General features: G+C 38.7%; 1 protein-coding gene across 12 annotated transcripts in view; it reads left to right on the forward strand.

Annotated features, from left to right (window-relative positions):
* The window catches only part of SIPA1L1 (signal induced proliferation associated 1 like 1), a 221,412-nt gene that overhangs the window by 52,630 nt on the left and 145,610 nt on the right, over positions 1 to 23,172 (forward strand). For 9 of the 12 annotated variants that reach the window (XM_055798044.1, XM_055798039.1, XM_055798124.1 and 6 more), the window contains one exon: positions 18,811 to 18,905. The exons of the other annotated variants lie outside the window; for them this stretch is intronic. The gene's annotated coding sequence lies outside the window, so the exon portion shown is untranslated. The remainder of the gene's footprint in view (positions 1 to 18,810; positions 18,906 to 23,172) is intronic. 12 annotated transcript variants of the gene reach the window in all.

Raw genomic sequence — 23,172 nt, forward strand, 5'->3', positions numbered from 1 at the left:
TACTTCATCTCTAAACTCTAGCATTTCTTTTGAGACTGGGTAAGATTTTTTTTTTTTTTTTCCTTGAGCTTGGTTTGCAGAATTGTTTCCATGCACTTCCTGTCTCCTTCCTCTATTGTGTGTTTAAGTTAGTGTTAACAAATTCCTGCTTGGCTTACAATGCATTATTATTCCCATCAGTGGCTTGATTGGTAGTGGCAAGATCAGCATGCGGTAGGCATAAAGCTTCAGAGGTGTAGATATTGGTGTCATACAACTAGAAGTAGCTTTGGGAAACGCAGCCTTTGCCTTGCTGCAGATGAGTAAAGCCAGGCAGAGTGGCATGCCTTGTAACAATGGGATTCTAGTTATGTTGAGTAAAGTATATGTGAAGTTGCTTGTAACCTTATTTAACTACTGTTGTCTACCAGAGTTCCCCAGTTATCTTTGCATTATTAAGACAAACAAAAGTGTAATTTCCTCGATGTCCAACTCCTGTTGACTTCAACGCATTCATACCTCATATGTTCAGTTCCTGTAGTCTCAAGATCTGACATAAGGCTATGGCTATCCAGTATTTGCTGCTGATTTTAGTATTTTGTTTTAGTTCTAGGATTTTTCTGCTTAGCTTGTGGGAGAAAAGACCATGATCGCCAGCTACTCCTTGCCTTTTTGTTTGGGGTTTGGAATATTACCTGTTTTATCTGCATTGGAGAAGGTTGCATTTTGAAATGATGTGATTTTTTTAGATTTCTGATCAGAGGTTAAATGACACAGTCTGGTGATAAATGTGTGAGATTTAACTTTTTGTTGATATTTAGTCTTCCTGCTGTCACAGTGATGCCTGTATTATGCACATCTTTGAATAAAACTGATTAGATTGCATGAGAATTCAAATAACTGTTTCATTTCTTTCACTTCCCTGAAAGGAAAAAGTCAGTATAAATGAGCCACAGCAGTGTTCTGCAGTGCCCTCCAAAATCAGTCATTTACTGACTATTTCTGTGTTATTCTGTAGGTAAGAAAGATGGCAGCATGCATTTGAGGAAATCTGGTAAAACTTGAAATGAGCATGGATTTAAGTCAATGTCATATAGATTTGGTTATATGAAAAAAAGCCCCTTTATTTATAAATAATTTATTTGGATCTGAGAAATAGAATAATGTGGAAAGAAACTTGATTTTGGCAGTGGTAAACTGATAGCTGTCTAACCTGTAGTTTGAAAGGTGGTGAGGATAGCTTGGTTACTGTAAATGACTCGGGCAGCAATGGCCATGTGGAATGCAGTAGGGTACAAATGAGAGCTGTGAATGAAATGTTTAGGGCATCTGAAATGCAAATATCCACCACTTCTGGACTGACTTGTCAGGTTCCTGTGCATGGATATATTTATATGTGGGTTTACAAAGATAAGCAAGAGGTATCTGAAAAAAATTAAATCATTCCAGAACAGTGAAATTAGATAGTGCTCTTCCTACAGGATGTACTGAGCACTTCACCTCCAGCAAGAGCTAAGACCACAGCTGAACTGCAACTTCCGTCTTGCTATGAAGGCCGAGAATTCTTCTTGTCAACAGCATGCACTCAGAAGACTGTGCATGGATTTCTTTAGCAAAGCTTGTGTTTGAGTTTACAGAGTTCATCTGGTATCTTCTTGCTCCCTGTATAGGTCTTTAACTCCATGTATTCGTTGCCCTTGAAGCAGAACAAAGCAAATTCTGTTACATCATCAAGCACTGGACATGAAACATTTGAAAAAAGGTGTTAGAAGTATAAACAACAAAGTAATAGGGAAAATGTAGCGATTTGAGGCTCAATTTGTGTTATGTATGCTATAGTCTTTGCACTTAAATCTTTTTTTTTCTTGATCACTCTGGATTTGTAACTTCTATCACAATGGCCAGATGTTTTAGTGTCTTTAATGTCCTGTTTCTACATAGATCACTACTTTAAAGTAGCTGTCATGTTAATATGCCCCAAAGTGTCCCTTTTATCCCAAGGATGTGCAGTCCTTGCCTGTTTCCTAGAATCCCATCCTCTCTTCTAGCCAGGTCTGCTGGAACAAGGTGCTGTGAGCACCTAACTTTGGACTAAGGTAATGGAGAAGTCTGAAGCTTGGGTTGTTTTGTTTTTTTTTTCCCCTGAGACCTGTTAGCTTGCCTAATAACTTACTCTTTGGGAGGCTCTTTTCCACGTAAGCTGCACTTCCAGGTCTTTCCTTGTGACTGCATCTAATTAAGAAAGAACATTTTCTTCACATGCATGGTGTTTGTGGTGTCCTAGTATGGCTTTTGTTCTTCCAGAGCGCCGATAATTCACTTAACTAGACCTATCATGTTGTCTTTTAGACACATGACAGTCAAGTTCCTTCCAATCTGTGTCATTTAAGTATTGGTTCTCGCTGATGTGAGCCCTCTATGGAGTGTACTTGCAGAATGTTTTCAAATGCTTGTTAAACTCAATCCTGTATTACTGTAACTTTGAAATATGAAAATACTGCTTTGTTGCTGGTTTTTTTTGTTGTTTTCTGCATACTTTATCTTGTCTGTCTTTCATCTATTGTTCTCTTTAAGGGCACAGATTAGTATAGAACTGTACGTGTGTCTGTATGTGTATGTATTTTGATCCATGGAACAGATTTCTGATTTCTGGTTCTCTGATAAAGTGCATCTGCTGCTTAGGTGGCTTGCTATATCTTTACTGCAGAAGCTATGCTCTTAATTCTTTATATTACAAGGCTTAAATTTTACAGATTAATTTGCTTCCCTTTGTAAAGCCAAGCAATTCATCAAAAGATGTAACTTGCTGTCACTAACTTCAGAGCTAATGCAGTCTTTTCTAGATAATAGGGAGCTGACACGATGTGATTTGCATGGAAACTTTAAGAGCTGTGTATCTTCACATGGGAGCTGGCAAGTAATTTACCTGTTTCATCTGTCACTGGTGAAATTGGTGATAGCATACTGTTCAGAAGCAAATTGCAATTCATGGACATCATGTGTATTCTTTTTCCACCTTCCTCCTCCCCCCATACAGTATCAAGTCACTGCATACCATTATTAATTTATGGCCTCTTCAGTGCATAATAGTTACTTGATAAGATCTGCTTTGGTCTACAGGGAAATTACTGGTATTTCAATCAGTAAGAATGATACCCAGTGAGAAGTATACTACTTATCCTTGCTAGGTCACAGACAATTAAAAATCTTTAATACTCTTTTGATTTCCCTTGTTTTAAAAACATGAGTTTGTTACCTAGAGCAAAATATATTGGATATTTACAATTAGTATGCTGTATACATGTGCAGTTATGCTTATAATCCAATTTGAAAGTTGCTGAAGGGGTCACCTGTATCATTTAATGGCTTTCTATATATGGTATTTTTCTTTTAGAAGTATCTTAAGTTTAGAAATAATCTAGAAATGCTTTTTAGACATATATTAATATAATTAATACAAACATACAAAAATACTTTATAAATTAATACCAAGGCTGTTTTTAGGAGCCAAAATATAGTTTAACATTTTTAAAAGGTGGAAGTAATTAGTAGACAATTTTGTGAGCAGTCACTTTGGGAATGGTCAGCTTGATGCATAGTCAGTATTAGTTTGTATATTACAGGACTTGTACTTTTTTTTAAAATCAGTAGATCCAAGGGGAAAAAATTAATTGCCCTGCTTTAAATCTGAGAAATGCTCACTCTGCTTCTGTAATCAGTACTAGTACCTCCTTCCTGAAGTTTTAACTAGCGGTGTCTGTATTATTTTCATGTGGATCAGAGTCCTCTTGATCTGTGTGAGATGCACTTTTTTGTTAGGCTCTGGTTTACTGGCTGTGTGTTGGATGTGCTGGATTAGGGCCTGGTGTACGTGGTGGTATGAGGGAAGAGGGTCTTGTTTAAGAGCCCAGATCAGATTTCCTTGTTTAGGTGGTGTTAGGCATAAGATAATAAAAATTGCAGGAACAGAAGCTTTGGAAAATGGCGTGTGGAAATGTATATGATTAATGTAGTAGCTTCCTGGGCAATTTTAATCCAGTCTGAATTAACTCAGTTACTGCTGAAAACTGTGAGTCTTGCACTCATTTGCACTTTCCCATGTAGCCTCTTGCTAGCATGGGCATTCTGGTGGTCATTCAGTAAACTTGATTGATAATAGCCTTTTTTTAAAGCTAGTCTGCCAAAGGTGACATCTCAGGTTCCAGTTGAGTTGGTTCTCTTAATCTGGTTCACCATGTCACCAGTTGGCTGTTGGTGACAGCATGTGGAAGGGCTGAGAGAGTGGGAAACCCCCAAGACTCCTGTCCTCTGCAGCTCCCGCTTCCTTCAGATTTAATATGAACATAACATTACTCTCCAACAGTATAAACATGAGGAGCAAAAGTAGGATTTTGTGTCACTTGGGTTTGTGTCCCAAGTGCGTTCTTAAAAGGTGTATCCTTTTGAGCAGTAGTCAGGCCTTAGTGTGTGGTGGGTTGGATCTGGGGTTTTTTTGTTAGTGTTTTTGTTGGCTTTTTCCTTTAAAAAGGTAAGCCTTTTCCAGTAGTGAGTAATTGGAGAACTAGCTGAAATCTTGTAGAAATACAATATCACAAAATGCAGCGTGATTCCATAGCAGTGACAATTAACTTGCATGTATGGAAGTGTATGGTACTGGGCTGTGGGGTGGGTCCCTGAGGGGGCCAAGTGTGCCCAGCGAGAGACCTGCTGACCCTCAGCTTGCCTAACTTGGTTGTGTCTCTCTGAAATGGCGTAAGTCTTGTTTCACAAAAGGGCAATAAAGAAGACTCCAGTAAGGAAGTTATATGTAGAATGTGAATTAGTCTTGACCTATAACATTGAACAATGTCTTCTGTAGCCCATGCAAATGCAGTATGCTAGTATAGCTTTTGTTCTTCTGTGGTTAGTCTGGTAAAGTTTATGCAAGTTTGACTGTGACCAGGTTAATAATTTTACCAAACTTCCACTTTCTGGCTTCAAAAGCAAAAGGTGGTTTAATCAAAAGTGCAATATGAGAACAACCAGGAATTTGTAAACATTTTGTTCTCAAACCTGTAAGTCACTGGGGACTGTGCTTAAATATGTTAGAGGTTGAATGAAGGTTGTATTTTGGGGATTTAAAACCCACATAGGTGTAGGCAACTTCGCAGATGTGAGTTCAGGATCAGTATTTTCCTAGTATTTTAATAGATTTATTTCAATGCATTACACATTCAGAACTTTGAGTGCTAAAAGGCATTGTCAAATGTTTTTATTAAGGCGTCAGCCTCTTTTAACCTCTGAAGGTTGGTTGATAAACATCCTCTATTACTATAAACATCCTCTTGACCATCTGCCAACTGAGGCCTGAAAGGAAGGAGGAGGAAGGTAGAACCTTTTACGTGAGAGCTTGTTTTAAGGCAGATATCCCATTATGCATGTATTTTATTGAGAAACAGATGGTTTGTGAAATTAACCTAACAAAAATACAGCTGCAAAAAAAAATCCCTTTGTGAATCCTGCAGTATGGTATTTGTGCTGTGAATATAAGCATGATTAAGAAAATAACAACTGTAGTTAAAGGTAAATTGTTTAAAAGTCTTAAGCTGTATTTCTCAAATATAAGGAGATATTTATAAACTTTCTGAAGTCCCACAAAAAATTCTGAAAAGAGACAGTAGGCTTTAGCCAGCAATTTCTTCAAGTAGGGGGCTTGGCATCTTGCTATTTTCCCATTTCTTCCTCTTTCCTTCCAGATCTAGGCACAATTGTTGGCAAATTAGTGAATGTGAATTAGAATTTGAATTGGTGGAAAATGAAGTGTAAAGGCAGCATGTGAATGCTCGTAGGCAGTTTCTAAGAGGAGAGTTCCTATAATATTCTCTCAATAGCTAGATTTATTTTGTGTTCATTACCATACAGCCAAATTAGTCTTCCATTAAGCTAAGCGTGTTTTTTCTTGGTGTGACCTGACTCGGAGTAGTTTACTTTGGTTTTGCTTGGATAGTGAGGTCACCTCTGGGCCTCACAGGTGTCTCTGGTGCTTCAGGACTTGGGTGGAGTGGTGAGTCACTCATCTGAAGGGTTTTTTGTTGTCTTAAGTTACTTTTATTTTGAAAAGGTATTTGGTTTCAGTTACATTGACATTCTTTATTTACTTTTGATGCTTGTAATTACAGCTGGGTTTTTTTCTGAAATAGTCCTTTTGTATAGGCTGTAATTTTCCTCTAATTACCGTGCGCAGTTATTTAAGATTTGATTTTCAGCATATTAGGATTTTTCTGTAACTTGTATAACACAAAACTAAGTGAAGCACTTGAATGAGAAGAGCAGCAAAGTGCTGAATCTTGAGCATATGCTATCCTGGCAGCATGGTTTGGTGAAGGTAGTTTTCCTGCAGAACCTTCTGCAGTGCTGATATTCCCATCTTCTCCTTGGTGAAACTGTGTTTGCAGCCTGCTGCCCAGTGTAGCAATCACAAGGGGCATTCCTTTGGAGAAAAGCAAATGCTCCTCTCTGGACAAGTGCACTCAAGTGACAGGTGGGGTTTTAGGTGAGTTTTGGTGATAGTGTTTTTCCTATCCAGATAGGAGGAAAGGAACCCTTGCTTGTGCTTCACTGATACCAAATATTTCAGAAAGCCAGGGAGAATATTTATGATGAAGGTATTTTTGTGTTTGAAAGCAACCCAAGACCGTAAATTGAGACCCTGTAGCATTAAGTTGCCCATGACCCAGCAGTGTGCCCTGTGGCCAAGAAGGTCAGTGGGACCCTGGGGCGCATTAGGGGCAGCGTGGCCAGCAGGTCAAGGGAGATGATCCTCCTCCTCTGCCCTGGTGAGGCCACATCTGGAGTGCTGTGTCTAGTTGTGGGCTCCCCAATTCAACAGAGACAGGGAACTGCTGGGGATGGTCCAGCAGAGGGCTGTGAAGATTGAGAGGAGTGGAGCATCTCCCTGATGAGGGAAGGCTGAGGGAGTTGGGCCTGTGTAGCCTGGAGAAGAGAAGACTGAGAGGGGATCTTATCAGTTGCTACAAATAGCTTAAGGATGAGTGCCAAGAGGATGGGGCCAGGCTCTTTCCAGTGGTGCCCAGTGACAGGATAAGGGGCAACGGGCACAAACCGCACCACAAGAAGCTCCTCCTCAATATGAGGAAGAACTTTACTTTGAGGGTGACAGAGCACTGGGACAGGCTGCCCAGAGAGGCTGTGGGGTCTCCTGCTCTGCAGACATTCAAAACTCACCAGGTTGTGACTCTGTGCAACCATCTCTAGGTGAACCTGCTTTAGCAGGGGGGCTGGATTAGATGATCTCCAGAGGTCCCTTCCAACCCTGACCATTCTGTGATTCTGTGATTGTAAGCAAAGAACTGAGTGAGCAGTGTGATCAGAGTCCCTTCTCTGGAGTAAACTTTGTGTTATTATTGACAGCTTTTGTAGGGTATCTTACCAGCTATTTTGGATGTGCAGCATGCAACCAATCTATTTGGAGGTATTAATAAAACTCTTAAAAATGTGTTTAAAATCTGTGCATCTTGGAGTGCTGTATGAACATGGTGATTGCAATTCTGTGCGGAGTATGGGTTTGCTGTGTGGTGTCTTCCCTGTGCAGCAGAGTGCTGTCGTCTTAATGCTTAGGCTTTATGTGACTGTGGTGGTAGAGATCCTGGTCATGGGAAAGTCCTTTTAGGTCATCATCTTAAATGAAGTATGTGGTACCTTCCGAAGTCATGTAAAAAATACATGTCTTCAGAGTTGAAAACATTCCCTTGTCAAGAAAAGACATTTCTGTTTACCAAACCGAAACTACAACTGCTAAGTATTCTGTACCCAAACACTGAAGTGATACGTGGAATGGTGGCTCTCTTTCTTTTGGATTTCAAGCACCTTTTGCAGCAAGTTGTTCTTGTGTGTAACTGCTAGGTAACAATTTCTTAAGAACTAGTTCAGCAGAGCAGTTTTACATATGAATTATGAGATTACTTGCTGCAGGTCAGATGAAGATCTATTAACAGAGCACACCAGTCTGCACTTATTTGATTTGTCTACTATCTATAGGATATCAGGACTGCTGAAGCTCATCTTCAGTTCCTCTTAATCAGTCACACTAAAAAAGGAAAGTGTGCCATGTAACTAGATCTGCTGCATTTTTTTCAAACGCTTGTACTGAATCTCTTGGAATAAGAGTCAAACTACATTTGAACCTAACTTTGGAGTATATTGACAGATTTTAAGCTTGCTAATACCAGATAAAATTAGTATCTTAGCTAAAGTTCAGTGTGGTTGGTTTTTGTTTGTGGTTTGTGTTTTGTGGTTGTTTTTTTTTTTTTTTTTTTTACCTCAAAGCAATGAATAGTTGCCTGGGGTAACTAGTGAAGCCAATAAGAGGAGATTTTTCATTCAGGTATCTTGGAGCTCAGCCCTCCCTTGGCAGTTGCTGTTGTAGCAGTGTTTGATAGGACATGTATTTTCCTAGCAAAATTGAGAGTTTTTCTCCTTGGAAGCTCAGGGTGAAGAGGTGCAGCCAGACCAGCCTGGCACGAGCCCATGCAGCCCGTGAAAAGGCGCATCTTGCTTTTGTCTTCCTCCTGCTCCAACTTACCTACTTTTTTTCTACCTCCTCCACTTAAAGATGTGGGCTGAAGTGAGGGATCAATCCTGCTAAAAGCCAACACTTCCAAAGAAGGGGGAAGAGAGCTGTCCCCACCAGCAGCGTGTACATGCTTTATAATGGGTTTGACTGGCCCTGTATGGCCTTAATAGGATGTTTCTGAAATGAGCTGCCACTTATGGTATGTCTGGTTTTTTTCATAAGCAGGATTCGTTGAAGTTGTGCTTGTGCCCCACATTCCTGTTTGATGGTTTGAATTCTATGTGATGTGTTACTGATGTTTTCTTTCCCATGCTTTTGCCAATCCTGTTGGAAGCTAACCATCATGCTTTTGTAGTAATGACACTGTCATATTGTTAGGATTGGATAAAAATAATTGAGAGACCTGCCTTAGGCTCTTTGTAGCACTGTCAGTGGCATCATATAATAACCCTATAGATTTTCAAAATGGGTCTCCAAATGCATGGGGAAAAAAATCTGCTGTTAAGTAATTCAAGTGGCCACAATACAGCTGAGATGGTCTTTTCTCTGAAGCGTTCTCCTATTTGTGAAGCAGTTTGAAGCTTTGTCGGTGTGTTCTCAGGACAGTGCATTTTACAGCTAATCTCGAAATGGAAAAATTTTAAAGCTTGCTGGGTTTCACTGCAGGCATGCAGGCAAGCTTTTTTAGGTAGGAATATTGTGGACAGCATCTCAAAATGATTAGTCATCACTGGGTTGGCTTGTTCTTAATTAACATGAGAGAATAACTTTTTTTCCTAAAGACATGTTCCTATATCTACATATTAAAAGGAATGACATGTCATGTGGAGTCCATAACTTCTACCTAATAGCACTTATTTTTAGCTGTTTTGTTAGTATAGCTCACTGAGCTGCACACACTTCAGTTGGCTGGTATGAATTGACAAATAGTTTCATGAAAAACTAAAGAACAATGTGTTAACTTTCTCCCTCAAGGTTTATAGTAGCTATTTATTTTTATGTTCAAATACTGGAATGTAAACTTTTGCTGTTATGTTTATTTGAATGAATCACTGGAAAAGGCTTTTTTCAAGGCTTTTATTTAGAAGAGTGGTTTTGTTCTGCCCTAGAGGATATAGGGAAGCAGGTGAAGAATTTATTTGTGTGTATTCTTGGCTGTGATGGACAATGGCTCAAACAGACTAGAGCAAAAGTTGCTGTTTGGATTGTGAAATTGCTTAAAAGGAAATGCTCACTTGCAATGTATACAGGTAGTGTGCTTCTGTTAGCAATTCTCCTTTTACATTTGAACTTTTAAGCTTGGTGTAAGATTATAGAATTTTCTCCTCCTTAACGCAAATCTCTGGCATACAGAATATATTTGAATGAGAAACAGATGTGGATAGTGGGTGCTTCTGGGTGGAGGGTGAGACAGGTGCTTCCACCCTGGCTGAGCTGAGCTGCCCAAAGCTCTGTGGAGGAGTGCTGCTGCTGGTGGTGGTGTCATGCCTCCACCGTGGTTCTGTGGCTTGGGGAAAAAAAAAAGTAGTATTTACTGGCCTAATTGCTAATGTTGTAAACACCCCCCACCCCCACCCCCTTTAGTTTTATGTTCTTTAACATCTGTGGCTTCTGTAACTGCTGTTCGATTACATTGGCCTAGTGCTGCAGGTTTGCAGTTATTAAGATTCATGTATCTTTCTGTAAAGTAAAAATAAACTCAGTTTTGAGCATCTAAGAAAAAAACTCCAACAAAACCTATGCTATCACCCTTTATGCTATGGTATTATGTTAAGTCACTTTTTTTCTGCTCTTGTACTCTTAGGTTGTGTTTTTCCCCAGCACTCATGAATGCTTACGGAAGTGTAGAATCTCCACTTGTGGAAACATGGAAATGTTTCATGTACTTCATTAAGAATGGATGACCTTGCTGTTTTGTTTCCTCATAATCTAATTTCCCATTTTAACAATTATTTTAGTTTCTTCCCTAGAATTGTAGTTTCTTTAGAAACAAGGGTGTCTTTTTTGGTATTTCTATTAAAACCACAAGCTGTTCAACAGGATATTTTTTATGTATCCAAGGGTGTTAGTTAAAGTGTTTTAACTGCAGTGTTTGTAGGTAAACATATAGGCTGTCCTAGCTCTCTCCCCCAGCGTGTGCCAGCCCCCCCCCCCCCCCCAACAGCACCCCCCTCCCTGACTTCCTTATATCTCAATCTCCTAACTCGGCTTCAATCTTTTATTTTGTAATTACTTGTTTACCTTCAGACCTTGATACTTTTAAAGGTGATGTATCTAATGTCAGTGTCAACGTGGTATGTATTCTATAATACGTTGTCCATCAATGCATCAGATACTTGCTTTGACAAAGACCATTTTTCCTAAGACTCTTTACTCTCTATGAAACATACTCCAGAGATTAATTTAAAATACCCAAAGTAATCTACATGAAGTAGCCTAATTTCTCGGTGCTTCTTGGACTAAGAGAAGCAGGAAAAGTATGTATTTGTAAATTCTTACTTCTGTGTACTTACTGGCAAATAAGAGAATTCTATGTTGAGTCAGACATTCAAAATCACTTTATTTTTAACGAAAGAAAAAAAGGTGTAGATCAGATTCTTAGCTATACCTGGTCAGTTTGGGCGCAAATGGTTCTGTAATAGTGAGACCATCTTAAGAATACTGTTTAAATAATTATGTAGTACATTGGACTGTGTGATTTTTCTGGCCTTGAGTTTGAACAGTTGAAGCTGGGAATAGACTTTCATGAATCCTTAATAGTTATCTCGTGAATCCACAGACTATTAATATAGCTGCTTTTTTACATTTCTCTTTCAGTTTGGGTTTATTAAAAGTAATATGTTCAGAGTGTTCTGCAACTCTCTTTCTTCCCACAGATAAATTAGCAGTTTTCAAAATGTTACATCTCATTTTATTAGTGAAACTCCAGCCACTTTGGAATTGACAAGAATCAAGGCAGATTCCAAAACTTGTCTGTTCACATAAAAATGTGGCATTGAAGAGTCTCTTGCTGTTCATGGCTGGGCATGTGGTTTGAGAGAAGTTATATTAGCATTGGATTTTCTTTACTGCCTGCAATTTTGGTAATGTTTTTTGAAATTGAAAAGTAGCTGATTCTGCTGCAATTCAAATATTTTCTCATTTGAAAATAAATATAAAATTAATTTGTTTCTCCTTCACTTTCTCTGCTATCAAATTACCCTCTGTTTTAGATTCAAGCTCTTCATGGAAATTAATCACTCTGACCCCTGTGAAGTAAATATTATTTTCATTAATGGGAAAATTGCAGAACAGACAAGTAAAATTGCTCGCTTGAATTATGCATAGCTCTTAGACATGTGGTCAAATTGCTAGACTGCCTGTTTTCAATAAATTCTTTACAAAGCTTTTTTTATGTAATCTGTAATAATATTGGTGCTGTCTAAGCAGACAGAAAAATGCTTTTTTTTTTTTTGTTTCTTGAAGAGTTGCATGACCAAGAGGAAAATTGTGAAATGTTGTTTATAGAACACTATATCTTGAAATGTAGATGAGGTGTCTGCTGAGAAGAGTACAAAATAGTTTGTAAATTTCCTGGGGTAACAGGCAAAGAATCCTTTTAAATTTTATCTTAACCTGACAAACAGCATGAAGGTCCTTGAATGGGCAGAGAAACCCCCACTCTAATGGAAATTACCAGGTCAGCCAAGTGAGTCAAGTGGGGATGGGGAGGTAAGGTGCTTGTGTTTTTTTGGTTATTGGTTCCGATGAAATGCTGGTGTAAAAGAGGGTTTCTCCACTGAAAATGGAAACCTTGGGTGTGACAGGAGGCAGCATCTTGAATTACTTTTGTCTCTCAGTAGGATGGAAATAATGAGTTCTACTTTATCCCAGAGGCAGTGCTGATGAGTGTGTTCTGTTCCTTGAAGGAAGACTTGTAACATAGGAAAGCAGAAGTTCGGTTACATATGAAAAACACTTTCTAGCCAAAGAATTGTCTTTTTTATTATAGTTGAATTTGAATTAGGGATAGAAGCAGATATGACTTATGGAGTGCGAAACTGCTTAGAGATTACTAGGATTTTGTTTGAAATAGCTTCAATAGCTTTTGAAGACAATAAATTCTACTCGGAGTAGAATTTTTCATATTCTCGTGGATATTTTGAAACTGCCCAAAAAATCATTAAAAGAGGTAACTGCATCACTACAGTATATATATCTATACAGCTTTTTATTGTTAAGCCTCCTTCTGTAGCAGATGTATGGTGTGATATGCTCTGAAGGTGACAGGAGGCTTTTAAAAGTGCTCACAGCATATATGCAGTTAACAGAAATCTATTTTTGGATATTCCTGGTTTAAATGCTTTTTGTGGTAAAGGCTAAAGTAGTGGAGCTTCTTTAATACACTGGTATGTTGTGAAACATTGGGGAAATATGATTTCATTTATTGTTTGTTGGCAGACATTAGTACATGCCAATGGAAACCTGGTGGTTGATGCGTGCATGCAGATGGTGTTCAGTAGTGGAGCTTTGTGGCTTTTCGGTTGTTCACAGTTAGGTAGTTCTCTGCCACCTTATTTTCAGTATCTAATTTGTTTAGCTAATTTATTGCTGCATAGATTATATGTATTATCAGTTCATCAAAGCGCTCATGAAAGCCTTCATATGAAAAGTCATTATGGTCCTTGGTCATGAGTGCTAGAAGCTGAGAGACTAATATTTCTGACTACCACTTGATTGCTGGATAACTTTAAGCAACTCCTTTTCTTTCGCTTGCCTTGATTTCTGCCCCCCCCCCCCCCCCTTTTTTTTTTTCTGTTTGATTTAATGATATTTACCTTATCTGCAAAGCACTTTGAGCCCTTATCAGGGGAAAGCTTCCTAGCAATGGCATATTCTCTATAGTGCTTCCTCTGTTTTCATTGACAAAACAGATTTAAAATTCCAAATACAGAAGTCAGTTGACATGCCATCTCAGCCTTTTTCATTTCTTTTAACAGCACATTGATTGAAGTTACCTGGGGGGGGGGGCGGGCAAAATGGAAAAATAGTGTGCTTTCAAGTTAGGAATTTGCAAATTCTTAGCTGAATTTTCTCTTTATCCTTGCTCCTCCAGTATTTTCTGCCATAGACAGATTCTTAGTTCTTTGTTTGGCAGCAGTAACTCCTACAGTGAAAAGTCCTACCCTCACAGCTCTCTTGTGACAAAGGTAGACTGAAAAACAAGCAATAGGACAACTTTGCTGAAGAGAAACCTAACTTTTGAAGAGGCAATATTGGACAGCAAAAAGGGTGGGTCGGTACTTCATGTAAGGGGGGGAAAAATGGACTCTGTTTGCATTTGTTGTTGGTTTTCTCCATTTCAAACTGAAGTATTTGCATTCCTTACTTTAAAGTGCTTACTGTTGTCAAGAATAACACCAAAGTTCACATTTTCGTGGTTGTGCTCTTTAAATCCCTTGATGATTCACTTTGGTTAGTTCATGACTGGACAAAAACATTAATACATAGATGAGAAGCTCTTTCAACTCAGCAGTACCTTTTTGGTATAGCTACTTTACTTGTAGCATGTGTAATTATATTAAACATAAAGCCATTTCTGTGCTATTACAGTCACATGCTGTGTGGCTAGAAAAAAACTGACCTCACTGTAAAAATGTGTAAGCCATGGTAGTTGTGAGTAAGTAGGAAAGGTTATGGCTTACTGCACTAAAGTGATTTTGTGAACATCAGAAATAGTCTTTTCAGGTTGAATGAATTAAAATGAAAGTTTGCTCCTTTACCCCTTTTGAGAAGAATGTTAAGAATTATAGTAATTGACTCCTGTTGACAGGGCATCAAAGTAGTTAATGAATTAAATGCCATGTTACTGATTTTGATTGATACTGTATAATTATTACGTCAAAGGTATTTTAATTTGTATCATTCTGTAAATCTGCATCAGGCTTCTAGTTTACCCTTAATGGGAGGGAAAAACCAACACAGAAAATGAGTCTACCCAGACACCCTGCCCCCCACCCCCCCAGCCTGAGGTGAATATCCCTTACATAATTAGATTTAAAAATCTCTTTCTATACTGCTATTTTACAAAAAGGTATGAGAAGGTAAAAATGTTTCACTAGCTTAGCTTTCTTCCTTGTTAGTAGCATGTCTCTGAGAAATTCCTGAAGGTCTTAGTGTCTGAAAAGCAGAAGGTAAATATTCCCTCTGAATTTGATGTCAGCAGCAGCAGAGAATCCCCTGACAGCCCTCTGTGCTCTTCCGGTTGGTTTTTTTTTAGTCTGATGGGAGATCTTTGAGCCTGAAGGTAAAAGGCAGCCTTCCAAACCACCTTGAGCTGTTCTGTTCTCACTAATAAGAAATAAAACTTCATTTTATGTAAAAGTGAGATTTATGGAAGAATACAAGAGATCAGATTATGCTGACAGTGACTCTTGAATCAAATGTTCTTTAGCTTGACAAGCCAAGCATGAAAGGATATGCTTTATTAGGATGTAAATTCTATGTATGTGATTAATTTGCTGTGTAATATTTTCATGCATTTTTGGTTTATGTGTATTAGTATGTAGAGAGGCTTTATTAATGTGTCAGAAATAGTATTTAACTATTCACCAGGGTGAAATTCAAGATGGCTGTAATTTCAAAATTTAATATGAATCTGTATACCTTCTATAATAAAAACCTCCATTTTTTTTTATTCTAGAATAAGGTATACAGACTCCTTATTTTTTTAGAATAAGGTATTTCAATTTCTACTACTTTTATTTTTGTGTACAAGTTTCTACATCACCTTCTTTTCTTGCTTCAGTGTTTTTCACCTTCTCATAGTAATTGTTTCAGATTCTCCTTTTTTTCGGGAGGTTTTACTGCTGATGAGTTTTATACCTCCTTTTGATACTTCATCCCTACCTGTTTTTCTGACCTAGAAGAAATTGTGCCTCAGTGAGCTTCAGGAGCAACTGTCTTCTGTTCTAAGAGTAATTTTAAGAGCTTAGCTGTGAGCTGTGTGCTGCTTTTGCTTGCCATGTAGGGTTTGTGCAAGTCAGCTGGCTTGGTGCTTTTCAAAATCCTCTCTTAGCTGTGTGAGTAAGAGCCATTAGTGCTTAACAATAATATAGTTGAAAAGGTGTATAAAAATGGAGCTTACTTTTGTAGTAATGTTATTTATCAGTTTCTGGCATTCAGCATCTTTGTCTCCAGCCAAATGTATGCTGTCACTGAAACGTAGAGCCCTGTAAAAAGCTTTGGTTGAAGGTGGCCTTACAGGAGTGCTACTCTGTAGGCGGCTGTTCCTTGTTATGGCAGTGTATTGTGGATGCAGGTATTAATCATCTGCTAGGCAAAGGGCCTTGAAAATACTATCCTGAACACATTCAAGAGAATTAGGTGCTGAAGTCCTATGTCCTTGTGACTGGGGTTTGCAAAATAGGTTGCAGGCTGGTGTCCAGCGCTGTAGGGAGCAGCGTCGCCACCTTTTCCCTGTAATGCATCATCTTATGTTTGTTGAAGTTCAATGGTGAAACTTGTCCCGGCTGTCTTCATTCCTCTAGTAGAAAATACAGTAATAATCAGCTAATTCATGTATGTCAAAAGCCTTTTGGTTTTATTATGAAGGGAAAGACAGACCTATTAAAAATATTTCCATAGGTTTATGATGGCACAAGAACACTTCATGTAGACTTCTTTATTTAGAAACTATAACATGTATAGGTGGTGCCTTCCTAAAGAAGACTGAGAAGGATACTTTCAACTGATGCGCATTCCTCCTTTCTTTTGAAAATCTGGATTAGTTAGTAGGACATCCTGAAAGGCCTGCTCACTTTTCTTGGGAGATGAATGGACTGAAGGCTGTGTAGGCTAGGGAAGAAAATAGCTTTTTTTAGTGTCTATGAGAAAAAAAATCTGAATTTCTTGTGGTTATTTTTTCAGCAGTTTCGAATACTGTTTGATTCTGCTGAGAATAAATGCTAATTAGTGTTGCTAGAGAGCATTCTCTTTCCCCTGTTTTTGAAAAGGCTTTGGCTACAATTTCAATACTTCCTAATGTTATTAATGATATAAGGCTTCTAAAGCTTAGAACTGCTGTTCTGCAGGTGACTGGCTCTGTGAGAACAACTTCTGCAGGATGCAGCAGAGAAGTGGGGGAAGTGAAGCATTCCTTGGGTAGGTGGCAGGTTCAGAAATCAGGGGGATGCATCTGCAAGGATTCGACATCTTGGATGTGGTACTGCAGATTGACATCTGGAACACAGCAGAAGATCCTTTGAATTCTCTTTGAGCAATACATTTTAGTTTTTTCAAGGGTGATGTAAGAAAATAGCTGCCTTCAGTAGAACCAAGTTCGTTCTTTCCCTCCCTCCTTACATACGCCTACACCAAAGTTTTTTCAGCTCTGAAAGTGTGTTTTTTCTCACTCACTCCACTGTGTAGGCAGCCTTCCCAATCACAATTGAGCTTCACGGTCGATCTTTTTTTTTTTTTTTTTTTTTTTTTTTTTAAGTTGCCTTTACACAGCAGGTCTGTAATTTAACACCAAAGAAAATGGAGAGTTCTGAGTTAGAATTAGGATGCATCTTAGTAATGCTTGAATAGGTGAAGAATTTCACGCTAAAGAAAACAGGGAAAATTTTTTCTTGACCAGAAGGCCACAATCTGTGGAATTTATTTACCTGCTGCCCAAAATGTCAGTAGCAATCACAAGTGGATAGTTGTTAGGTTTTGTGTGTGTGTGGTTTTTTTTTAAAACCTTTTATTTGCTTCATTAGACTGAGGTTATAATTGAACTTTACTCCCAAATTAGAATGTGATTCTACCTGAAAGAGACAGGCTCAGTTTACAGGTAATATGCAGGTCAAAATGCAGTTCTTCCTGGAATGCTACCTTTTTTGAAACATGAGTTTAGTTCTCTCTACCTTTTGGAAACTGCTTTTACTGCTCTTTATTTTTTTGTGTACTGCAGCTCTTTTGATGATGCTTCTCATTTTTGCAAGGTCTTAATTTCACACAATGTTTTGTAAATAAGCGTAAACTTAACTTGCAATAAAAACCCAGCTCTGAAAGCTGTATTTTTAATTGCTTAAAGGAAGATAGCAGTAATTACTTTCTTGATACTTTCTTGACCTGTATTGATAGTGCTGTCTAGCACTTAAAAGAATTTTGGTTGGTGCTAACGTTCTTGCCACAAAGTATTCAAAATTTCCTCAACTCTGCCTAGAAATACTCTTAGGAGAGTAGCAATGAGTACCTTAAAATTATATGCTTATCAACCTATCAGATTTCGGAGATCATTATAATAGTGTTTGTACCATGATTTTACGTGCAGTTTATGCTGGCATTGCAGCTGGAAGAAGCCATCCTTGTCTGCATATCCTGTCCCCTGCCTCTTCTGTCTTATATCAGCACAGGTGCTTATGTAGCTGTGCAGTGAACTGGATTGAGGAAAACCAGGTTGGAGAAATTATCTAGATCTCCTCCTCCGGTCTGCTTTAGAGTTGGATTTTAATTTGTCTCTTTGGTATGATTCACCGCAGATCTCTTAACGTGTGAGCTTGGTGGGAGCAGAGGAAGACAAAAATTCACTGGTAGTATGTGCTCTACCTCCAGCTTGTGCCTCTGCGGAGTTCTTGGGACTGCAGCATAAATCTCCATGGTTACATGTGTTTGCTCAAGTCTAATTTTAGAGGGCTTCTGTCATTTACAGATGCAAGCCTTTTGTAGCAATAGGCAGAGGTCAGATGTTAAAGCTAATGCTGAAACAATACAGATTTTATTACAGGACCTGGTAAATAGGAGGGACCAACTCTGCAACTTTTTTTCCTTGCTACTCTTGGAGACAACTTAAAGGACTGCATGTTGTGACTTAGATAACCGACTCCTGCTTTCCCTTGTTTGACATGCGTGATAGGCTTTATGTTGAGTAGTGAGGGAAGAAGTGGGCCACAGCATTGCTGCATGGCCCCTTTCTTTCAGGTGTAACCGAATGTTTGTTTTAATCTCCACATGCCTGGCAAAATTTGTTCTTGAAAAAAATAGCTTGGTTCAGAGAAAGAGTGATGAAAGAAAGACTGGGATTATTAGTGAGAAGCTTCTAATGCAGGCTCTCTCAGATTAGTAAATTAGCTGCAAAAACTTACTAGGTTCACAGTTTTGTAAATCTTCATTGTTGCCTCTGCCTTCTTGCAAGGACAATTTCTGCAGTATCCTGTACATTTTGAAAAAGACTACACCTGTTTTGTTTCCCATTCAAGTTTTGTTCATACCCATGGTCTTTCTGCTTCTAGGTTTCACTGCTATAATTCATCTGAAGTTGGTTGTGACAGCCATGGGGAGTTTTTGCTAAAGCTGTGTGCGCCTGCCTTCTCAGGAATTTGGATAGGTAAGAGTGCATGCTCCACGTTCTGTGCCATCTGACAGTCACCCTTTGGAGTAGTGCTAGTTGCCACAAAATCAGCGTTGGCTTTGTGACTGCTGATAGCATGTAGTGTTTCATACAATACAGAAGGTGTGGTCTCCAGCAGGATGGTTTACCCGGCCGGGTAGGCTGGCTGCCGCTGAGTGCCAGACTGTATCCCAGTCTGTTGCTGAAAGCATCCTGTGTATGCGAGAGCTTTTTTTGGGAGGGAGCTGCAAGGGGACTAGATGGCTACTCCCTCCCCCCTTTCTACTAGGTATTTGTAGAAGTGTAAAAGTAGGTTGGACTCTGTTCAGACTGTGACAGAAAGCCTGGTTTTGTCACATTTTCTAAAACACAGTAGTTCCTGTAGGTGGTTTCTTTTAATCTACTTGTGAAACTAAACTCATGTTCAAAGGAAGAAAGATGATTATTCTGAATGTGCCTGATTCTTGAAAAGAACTGGCTTTTAGTATGTAATCTATCCTTTCACAGAGAAATATAGTATACTTTCAGGGAGTTTTTGAAAAGATAGAAGGATGCTGCAAGTGTGAGTTGCAGCAGTTCTGCCCACGCAGCCTTTCTCTCTGCCTTGTATCAAATGCAAGTCCTTTGTGGGTGTGTAATGACCAGGTTCAAGAAGGCATATCAGGAACGCTGGAAAACTGCAGTGTGTGGTTTTGGGGGTTGGGAGGCAGGGGGATGGGGAGCAGTGGTGTTGGTTTTGCAAAGATGAGCAGGGGTGCATTTGTTTTCAGACAGATCGGCTTCCTGAATTAACTCAAGGTATTGTGCAAGCCATCGTGCAGCCTGAAGGGGGGTGACCAGAATACTTGCTAGGGGCCACAGGCAGAACAGCACTGAGGCCTGAACTTAGATCGGTTTGAGCTTATTTGCAACCAGGCAGTAAAAACACAGCCCCCTCCACTGAACAGATTTGAACGATCTGTTTATTAATAAATGTTTAAAGCTATAGGTATGGCATATGCAAAGGAAGTCCAGTCTGGAAATGACAAGCAGTGTAATAAACATGCTGCTAAGGAAAAACCCTCCCTTGTAACATCAGTTCGTGGGTCTGTGAGATGTCTGAACAAACAGGCTTCATACTTTAGAGATCTGCCCTGTAGTTGTTGCCGTTGTTTTGGACAATGTTGTGTTGAAAGTGTCAATTGAAATCTGTTTTTCTCAAAAATACTGTCAGTAAAGCTGCACTGTGGCAGAGGACTGATTAGCCTCTGGGATTTGATTTATTGTAGGAGCAAAACTTTTTCTTTGGAGGGCATTATATATACACATTGGAAACCAACATGTTCGTTAGCAGATCTAGAGGAGCCCTTGGAAAAGGCTGTTTTAATTATTTTATCTTTGCCCTTGAATCATCTTATCTTTTCACTTGGCACCATCTTTAGTGTTGATTTTTACATGCAATCGTTATTGTGGGTTTCTTTGATATATAGCTCTCAAAGTTACAGAAACAGGAAGAAATGTTGTGTCCATCTCTTTCCCACCCCACCATACAAAAGGTTGTTTTGTTTTGGGTTTTTTTTTTAATGTTTGTGGTCCCAAAAGACACATTTTGATGCTAAACACTGTATAGTTGGGAATGGACAGTGAAAAAGGGCTGTCTTGAGGGATGAAGTAAAAGCAGTCTCTTAGCTATTAATTTAACTTGCTAGTGGAAAGTCAGTGAACAGGTTTTTCCCCCACCCTGCTATGTTTGGATTCCTCAGCGTGTTTGGGTGTTTTCTGTCATATGCTTTCCATAAAGAATATTCAAGTAATTAAACTAATTTTGCCAGTGATGGTGTCACCATGTTATACCACCAAAATACTTACTGAAGGTGTTAAGTTCCTTTTTATTATATACATGCAATTTTTATTCACTAATGGAAATGGTCTCCCAGTGGAATTCTTTAAATTGTTAAATTCCAGCTCATAACAAATCTATTTATATAAAGCTGTATTTAAAAAACTTAAGTTGTTTCACTACTAACAGTTCTGGTTTTTTATGAGCTCTTAAGCTCATGGCCCTATAGACCCAGTCTTGCCTACTGAAATTCATGAACAGGATTTTACATTTGACTTTTAGTAAAACTTTTCCATGTTAACAGACAGCTTATTTTTTTAGAAATGGTAACATGCTCCAATAAAGCTGATTTTTGCATAGGTTTCAAATATGGAATCTAATTGGATTTGTAAAGATATTTGGATGCATGACACTCGGCAGCATAAACTTGGTTTTTCTGTTAGTTTCCCCACATTCTCCTGCTGACACAATAAAAGTTTAAAATTCTGCATACAACTTAACCAGAGACTGCTTATTTCTCCTTGACCTGCACCTTAAAATAAAGAGGAGAACTGGGGGGAGGGAAGAGGAAGGGATGGTCACTGTGCCTGAGTAGCTGATGTTGATGTTAAGTTTTTTTTTTTTTGTAGGATAGTGTTTAAAGCTTCTGGTTTGAGCTGTACTGTGCTTTTCCTGTTGACAGATTGAAGCCCTGTGGCTGCGTTTATCACTGCTAATAAGGCCTGATTGCGCAGGGAGGGGTTGGGGTGGGAAAGATTTTGCCTGAGTGATCCTCGCTCTCACAGGGACATGTTTAAGAGTATTTAGTGCTGTGTTCCCTGTAATTGGAGATAGCAGCTGTATGGATACTGTTTCTGTGAATGGCCAGGAGGACATGCAGAATTGTGTTCCTTTCTTATATTTTGCAAGTTTTTATTTTTTTTCAGAAATTTCCCTGAGGTTTAGTTGGTGATGATACAAAGGGTTTCTGCTACTAGGATTGTGCAGGTCTGTGCTTTAAGTTGTTGCCTTGAGGAGTCTGAAGAAAGTTAGGAAAAAACCCTGCAATTAAAGAAAGGAAAGATGTGCCTTGAGGAGTGCATATATGTATTCCATATGCATGCATGTACCTGTGCACAAAGGCACCTGAGACACAAAGGGATATGGGGTATTAGATGCTCTTGTTGATGCACGATGATCCTGTTAGCAGTTGCCTTCCATGATGTTTCTGTACTGTGGTACGGCAATGATAACTACAGTTATTATCTTTAAATGAAAAAGAAATGGTAAGAATATATTAAGCATTTTCTATTTCTTCTATGTTTAAAAACACTGTGGTGAATTACCAGAAGCTGGCATGTGATAGTTGGGACATATTTAACGTACTCTGGAACTGCACAATTGCAGTTGGACTATTCAGCAAAATTAGATTATGGTCTTAATAGCTAAATATGTTCATTATAATAGGAAATGAGTGTTCAAGAGAAGTCTCACCTTCATTTCATTGTGTATGAAACTGGAAGAATTGCATATTCAGAAATTTAAGCGTATACAAGTGAATGAAAAGATAAGAGCCCAGGTCCCATTAATTTTTGGCTACCCATAAACTGGACAAGGGTTTTATGCTTTGATTGCTGTTTTCTTAGTCTAGAATGACTGAAAATTTAGGGGTATGGATTGTAATGATCCATGCTTTTTTCTGTTACAAGGCACCTGTTGACTAGGCAGCCCGAGAATGAGGGTACACGTGCTATGTCTGCAAACTTTCTGATTTCAAAATGGTTAGGCACACCCAAGTTAGCTTTAATCTAGCTAGCCTGGGTTAAAAAAGATTGCAAGGATTAAACTGCATGGATTTTAGCATAGCCTATTTGAGGCTGTCAAGGATTCTGGGCGCTTAATCACTGCAGTCCTATGCCCTAGAAATTGACTGGGTTTTATAAAACTCATATTATTGAGTTCTGTAGCTTGCATAAATGTGGTGAGCTGTTGGTAGATTAAATACGTTATTCTGTATATGAATTTTTCTTAGTTTTACCTTCAAAATGTGTAGTGTAGTATAACTTAGAATGAATAACTATGTACTCTAGTACTAGGTATGATTACAAATGTACACTGACAAACAAGATGTTTTCTGTAATTGATCCTGCTATATTAACATTTTGTGGGACTGGCTTGTGAAGAATAAGCAATGCTGGTATTTTGATTTTCTGCATGGCTTAGCTTGCATATTGCTGAAGTATGATGTGCTGTGTTTAAGCTTCAATAGCAACAGATTTCCACAGTTGTTATATTTTTCACTGTTGCAGGTTAGTAGTAATAATCGTCAGTTAAGTCTGAGACATTGAACAGAAGTGGAATCTGTGAAGCAGGAAAGAAAAGTAAGTTCAGGGATAGAATGAAAAAACCAAACACAGAAAAACAACCCACCCCTCCACAAAAGAAAACAGATGACACAATCCCCCC

The sequence above is a fragment of the Falco peregrinus genome, chromosome 1 (assembly GCF_023634155.1).
Source record: "Falco peregrinus isolate bFalPer1 chromosome 1, bFalPer1.pri, whole genome shotgun sequence".
In the NCBI taxonomy this organism is placed as follows: Eukaryota; Metazoa; Chordata; class Aves; order Falconiformes; family Falconidae; genus Falco; species Falco peregrinus.